The sequence below is a fragment of the Cynara cardunculus genome (genome assembly GCF_001531365.2).
Source record: "Cynara cardunculus var. scolymus isolate 2C chromosome LG 8, CcrdV1, whole genome shotgun sequence".
Taxonomy (NCBI): domain Eukaryota; kingdom Viridiplantae; phylum Streptophyta; class Magnoliopsida; order Asterales; family Asteraceae; genus Cynara; species Cynara cardunculus.
The window spans coordinates 12,599,843-12,607,091 of NC_037535.1; the positions used below are offsets into that span (position 1 = coordinate 12,599,843).

The window sequence follows — 7,249 nt, forward strand, 5'->3', positions numbered from 1 at the left end:
ATATATATATATATATATATATATATAAACCTAATGTATGTTAGGCCAAAAGTGTGCTAAATACCAAGATGACAGAAACAAATGGTTAACCCATGCTACAAAAAAGATAAAAAACTAATAAATTCAATATCGATCCTTCAAGTTTCAAGATGTTCAATAGAAGTCCTCAAAGTTTATCAAGGTTTTCACCTTTGTTTTTTTTTTTTTTTACTTTCTCCCCTGAATAACCATCACATATGAATTTTTTTTTCTATTTTTCTTTACGAGAATTATGATATTTTATTTTTGGCTCTAAATAACAACATATTTTCACCTTTAAGTTTCATATTGCGTATTTTCGGTTATTAAATTTCAAAAATTATTACTAAAACTAAACTATCAAAACTGACAAAATTATTAAAATTCGTTAATATGTTATAATTTTTTTGGTCAAAATCATCTTTAAACAATCAAGCTTGAAAAGTAACGTAGTTTTATATGACCAAATTATGTAAAAGTAACATGGTATATACACTTTAATTTTGTAAAGTTTTGAGCACAATTACCAAATTACAGAATCTGGATGATGCATATGTAAGATTGGAACACAATTTTTTTAGGGGTGTTTGGGATTGCTTATAAAAACAACTTATTGACTTATTCCGGTTTGACATCGATAATAAACACTTTTGAGTGTTTGGATAAACAACTTGTGACACCGGTAATAAGAAGTTTTTAAAGAAGTTAAACCCTTTTGACTTATAATAAGTTGATAAATGTTTTTGTAGAAAAGCATAAGTTGTTTCAAATAAGCAATCCCAAATTAATCACTTGATATGTTTATCATATGAAATACTTAATTTTAGTGTATGTGTGTTGAATCAATGAAATGGAAGATCTGAAACGAAGAACATGATACAAGTATAATATGGTTGTGGTTAAATCAAAGGTGTGTTAATTTGGAATTACGATGAGAATTTACTTGACATATATTAGAAAACTTTGGTGTGATTGTAGATTCAACGTATATCAAATTGTTCATATAAAGATGGTATTTGCCTAAGATGGCTATTTCTGTCGACCGATAACTTTCAAATAACAAGATTTGGAATGTCAATTGCTTAGGTAGCGTAGGGTTGTCGAGATGAATGGGATCTTGTAGACTCTAAGATGCGTTGACGCTGAGAAACAGAAGACATTGTGAACGTAGAATTTGTGTCTCGAGAAGCTTGTGAAGAAGATGGTCAAGACAACTATAACAACTCAAATCAGTTGATAATGTTTGAAGAAATTATACAATACCTTAACTACGTAGGCAACAAAAGGTTGCTCGAGACAAATTGGTTATGAGAACATGTTGTGACCAAGAGATGAAAATTCTCGTGTGTCAAAGATGTGTTACATATGTATTGTTAATGACAAGTTTTAAGTTCACTATCATGATTGAAAGATTTAGGGGGCAGGGCGTTAGGTTTTTAGAGATACACTACAACATTATTGGTTTTATAGGATCCCTGAAATATCTAAGCGTCATAATAAAATACTTTATGGAATCCTTGAAATGTTTAAACGTCATAATAATAAATAAAAAAACTTTATAGGACTTGCGTTTATAAGACCAAACCAAAACAAACGTCCTATTTAAAAGTGTTACCATAAGTTTATATGACGCTTTTAGACGTTTCAACAAGGTTTTCCGATGCTTTTAAAATAAAATACTATTAGCTATAGCATATGACAAAAAAAAGTGTCATATAAACATAAATGTCCTATAAAAAAGATGGGTTAAATGACACTTCTCAAAAATATTCTATAAAAGAGTCAATATGACATTTTTTTTGTCCAATGTCAATATGACATTTGTTTTAAAAGTGTCCTAAAAACCTTGTCAAACGTCAAAAAAAGTCATATAAACCTATTAATTTTAGATATGATGTTTTATAGTTTGATTTTATAAACTTAAAAACTAAAATATATTCTATTAGAACGATCAGACGTTCTATAAAGCTAATTTTGTTGCATTGATAAGCGAGTTCTTTGTCATCAATGCTTATAATCATTTGTTAACTTAAAGGACTGTAAAGTCAATGAAGAAATCATAAAGGACCTAAATGCAAGATAAGAGAATGTAGTGGGGAAATAGTAGAATATGTGCTCTTTTTTCTTCTTTTTGCAGTTCAGTCAAAGCAGTTACAAAACATTCCTTTTAAACCCCTCAAACTTTTTCAGTCATAAAAAAGGTTCAACATCAAAGCATTAAATGGTCCAAGTGAAAATAGGCCCATTTTGTTAGCTTTAGACAATAAAGCCACCACCCAACATCACTTCAAACCCCATAAATGAACCACACCCCCAATAACATGTATTGTAATGTAACCATGACATCTTGGCTTTAATGTTTCCATATTTTTGTCAATTTTATCTAACTTTTGGACCAGAAAATATGTTTTTCCTCAACATTAATTCATGTTAGGGGTCGTTTACCAAACGCTTACCCGGATGACTATGGTAAAGCTATGGTAACGATCAAGAATCTTATTTGGTAAAAGCTAAGATAAGGACCTAGAGTCTTACCTGGTAAGTGAGTGCGATGACTCTTACCATGGTTAGCGCTTACCGTTTAAATTATTGCATATGATAGTTTTGGTGGACTAAAATCTTATCCGGTAACTAAGTGATAGTATTGAATTTTGTTGGTAAGCACATACGTAAATATGCATTTGGTAGATGGCCTATTAATGTCTTTCATTATTAACTTCAAATAAAAACAAACTTTTTGAGAACAATAAATTTTATAATAAAAAACCCACGTCAGTTATAGTTTGAAATCTAATTATTGTTTTTTTTATAGATAGAAATATACTTTTTTTTATTAATCTGGATATCCAACCCGCTATGCGAGCCGACTAATCCCAGAGTGACTACCTGCTTTGCAGATAGCCCGAAGTCACTGAATTTGAACCTCCGTGGCCACAAGGGGATTTTTATTCCTCTTTGAATTTGAACCTGTGGCCTCCTGGTACTTTTGACCTTTGGAGTCAAACTCAAACCAATCAAGCATCATCCTTGTGATTAGATAGAAATATACTTAAGATTAAGGTACTCAAATTTAGGTAATTAGGAGTCAATAATGTATGAATAAGACATATGATCTGCAATGGAATCTCAATAAATGCTATTACAGTTAAACGATTGATGAAAATATTTGAATTTCTTTTTCCTTATTTTCTTGCTCTACAAAACTAATGTTTTTCTATTAGAAGTACACGAAACGTTTGACTGAATGCATTTCACAAAGAGTATCTATTGATCAGTCATAAAATTATAAAACACGTCATAAGTCATAAAAACAGTAAAAGATCATTAACCAATAAATAACAGTAACCGTAAAACATTAGTGTAATACTCATTATAGAAGCAAAATCATATATCAATAGCCAATCGATTCTCAGTTGGGCTTAGTTTGGTGTTGTCCATTACTTGGGTTGGGGTGTTTTGATTTGGGTTCTTTTTCTAAGATTTTTTCGGTTAGGTGTTTTTTTTATTAACCTGAATATCTAATTCACTATGTGATTCGACTAATTTCAGGGCGACCACATGTTTTACGGGTAACCGGAGTCATCGTATTTGAACTTCCGTGGCTATGAGGGGATTTTTGTTCCTCATTGGATTTGAACTTGAGACTTCCAGATACTTTCAACCTTTGGAGTCCAAACTCAAATCAACCAGGAACCACCCTCGTGGTTTTGGTTAGGCGCTTTATAGCTTATAAATATGGGTTTCTTGTAATTTCTTTGTTCTTCAATAAATTTTTTCCTCAGGTTTCGTCCTTTTTTCCTGAAAAAAATTAAACAAACAACACAACTAAGTAACAATAGTTAAGGAAAGTAAATGGAATAGTCAAGCAGACAATTGAAGCAAACAAATATAGCCAATATAAGTGGAAGTCGTCAAACAAACAACATAAACAAATAGAAATAACTAATAGAAGCCTAAGCAAAATGTTAGAAATGAAATTCTGTGTAAAATTGTATTCGTCTTGAAAGATAAAATTGTTTATAATTGTAGACAAGTCGTCGTGTTTGACTTTTCTTTAGAGAAGTTTGACCTTTGATCATGTGTATTGTTTGACCCTATAAATATGGTGATATCTTGTAATCTTTGTTATAGCTCATTTGTAAAATTCTATACGTATATGAAAGTTTTACCAAGTTGACAAATCCTCTCAACTCTCCTCTCAAGTTCTTGATTGTAAATCCAGATATGTCATTGTTCTTGAAGATTTAATGAAGATTGATTGATTGTGGACTCTCAATTGGTATCAGAGCCGAATTTGCTCGAAATCAGTAGAAGAAATCAAGATCTGAAGAATTTTTTTAAAATTTTTCTGTGTTCATCTTGTTCTTGATGTTCTTCATTTTTTCTTTAGGTTGATCCAATTTTTTTTTTTTAAATTTTGTATTTTCGTGTTAAAACCATGATCAAACTGTGCGATTTACACTGTGAATCTTTGTTATTCACAAATAATTATAATTTGATCATCTGAATTCAAGTTTTTAGTGAATTTTTGTGTTTTTAAATTTTTTTTTGTTCTTGAAAATTACTTGAAAATCAGTTTTTGATCTTTTTTTGTGAATAATATTTTTTTGTTTTGTGTTTTTGTCCAGCCCAACCGGATTAGGCCCATCCGGTTTAGCCTTTATCGATCAAAGCCCAAATGGATCCAAGATCATAAGTCCAAATCGCTCACAATTTTCTCTCAGATTTCTTGATAAATCGCTCACAGCTTCTTCATTGTACAGGATACAGTTTGAACGGATTGAAGTGTAAATCGAAGACTTGAACGGATAAGAAACTTCATCGCTTACAGTTTGAGCGGACTAAGGTTTACATCGATCACAGTTTAACCGGATTCTTGATAAATCGATTGAGCCTTATCCGGATTCAAGGTAAACCGCTCAACTCATCTTCTCCGGATTAGAAAATGGCTCAAGTGAGATGCTGTAAATCGGTCAAGTATATCTTGCATTCTGATACTAATCGGTCAACTGTTTGATTTCAATTATCTAAATCGGGAACAATCTTGTCCTATTTAATTTTGATTTTCTTAATCGATTTTCTCCTATATCGCCTGGCAGTGTGCGATAATTTTGAGCGATTAAGAGAAGCTTGATCGATTTATGTTTAGCAGTGAGCAAACTGGTTGAGCGATTTAGGCATTGCATTGAGCGATTTAGCTTCATAGCTTGATCGATTTAGGATTGCTTCTTGATCGGATATTCATAAATCGCTTGACTTTTAGCCGGATTTGATTCTCGATAACAGTCAAGTTGCTCAATACAGTAAGCGGGCTTGAAAGAAATTGCAGGTTAGGCATATCTGTGGTTTATCGAACAGGTTCTTCATATTAAATCTAAGGAAGGGAAACAGTATCTATGGCTGTCTGTAAATCGAAGATTTTGACCGATCTTATTTTTATTGATCACAGATGCAGTCGATTTTAAGTTGTCAAGTTTAATCTGTCTATTCGATTCAAGATACATCGCACAAGTAAAAGCAAGAATAGCATAATCAGCATAAGTACCTCTCATAGCTGTTGTTAGCAGCGCACCAAAAACTTCCTGCCCAACATTAAGAGTCTGAACGGCCCAAAACCAATGGAAGAAGCGATTCAAATAGGGAACGGCCATAGCCTGCTCGCATCCTTGTATCGAGAGGATTAACCGAAACTGTGCGAGCTCGAACGAGTACCTCATTCGGCTTAAGATAAGGAACACGACAGTAAATTTTGGTAGATTTTAATAGAGGAATTGAAGCTTTCTTGCTTGGTTTTAGTTTCTGTTTGTTTGATCAAGAGAAACAGTAAAGTTTGAACTTTGTCACTGTCGATTGTATCCTGGTTCTCAGTAAATCACAGCCTTATCATTCGGTTTTTTTTGTGATTGATGTTTGCTGTCGATATTTTGCTGTAAATATTTGTTGATGTTTGCTATTGATTTCCTGTTACAGACATGTATCTCAGGATCCTTTTCCACTAGCTGCTGTTTGTGGCAACAGTTTGAAAAACACCGAGGGGCAGCTGTCATTTCTGAAGTGTGCTGTTTCTGTACCACCTGAAGCATTCACATTTGCACACTGTGAAAGAGAAGCAGTATGGAGTGTTTGATGCCAAGGTTGTGAGTAAAATCCCCAGAGGACCATTGAAAAACAAGAAGAGAGCTTGATTTTCAATTCATATTTCCTTATGAATTGTAGTAGACAAGACTGTTGGTAAATTTGTTGTTATTTTGTAGCAGGTGTTGTGATCCTTTTAGTGGTGCTCAACTGTTGTTTGTTTGTTTTTTGTTTAATTGAAGACTATTAATTTGTTTCATTTAAGGTTGAAGGTTGAAGGATTCATTGCTTAAAGGTGGAATATATTTCACAGAAGACAAGGATTCTGTTTTCAAGTTTTACGATTTGGGCTTCTTTTAATTTTGGACTTTCATTTGTTTCATTTTTTTTTATCTGTCTTTATCTGATTTTATCTGTTTTGGTTTGTTTTAACTGTTTGAGAATTTTTTTGATCTGTTTTGAGTCGCGTAAACTGTTTTTAATCAGTTTTAACTGTTTCTGACTGTTTTTAACAGTTTTTTAACTGTTTCTGACAGTTTTGACTGTTTTTACTGATTTTTTACAGTTTTTCGTCGATTCTCTGATTTCTCAATAGTGTTTGTGTTTTTCTGTTTTAACTTTTGAGCTTAACTGTTTTTGATTTTTTTTAAGTTGATTTCATCGCATTAGATCCTGTAATTGGTCAATTTTTTTAAATGACAGATATCCTAGAGAAGAAGAATCAAGAGATGAGAGTTCAGATTTGCATCCTGGAAACGAGCATAGTGGACTATAAAAAAAATACATAAACATTTTTTATGAGAACCATTCTAATGTAGTATTCATTGCAAATCTGCAAAAAGAGCATAAAGAGGTTTTAGAAAGAGTTGAGAATGATTTAAAAAATAAAATTAATAAACTTGAAAATTCTCTGAATGATGTAAGAAAAGATTGTGATATTGAATTGAAACCATGGAGTCAGTCTAATAACGATCTATTTCACAAACTCCAAGAAGTTCATATTCTAAAACTGATAAATCTCATAATTCTGAAAGTGACATGGTTAAGCTAAGAAAGCTTCTGAATCTAGAGAAAGAAAAGGTTTTAGAAGTGGAAAAGAATTTGAATGATGAAAGAGAAGTTTTTGAGAAAGAGAGTGGTTGAACTAGAAAGAAAA

At 32.0% G+C, this 7,249-nt stretch overlaps 1 long non-coding RNA gene across 1 annotated transcript; it reads left to right on the top strand.

Moving 5' to 3' along the window:
* Positions 1 to 4,518: 4,518 nt before the first annotated feature.
* On the top strand, positions 4,519 to 6,351 carry LOC112517313. The gene is made up of 2 exons (XR_003069655.1): positions 4,519 to 4,928; positions 5,989 to 6,351. It is a non-coding gene; the product is annotated as an uncharacterized LOC112517313 (long non-coding RNA).
* The last annotated feature ends 898 nt before the right edge of the window (positions 6,352 to 7,249 follow it).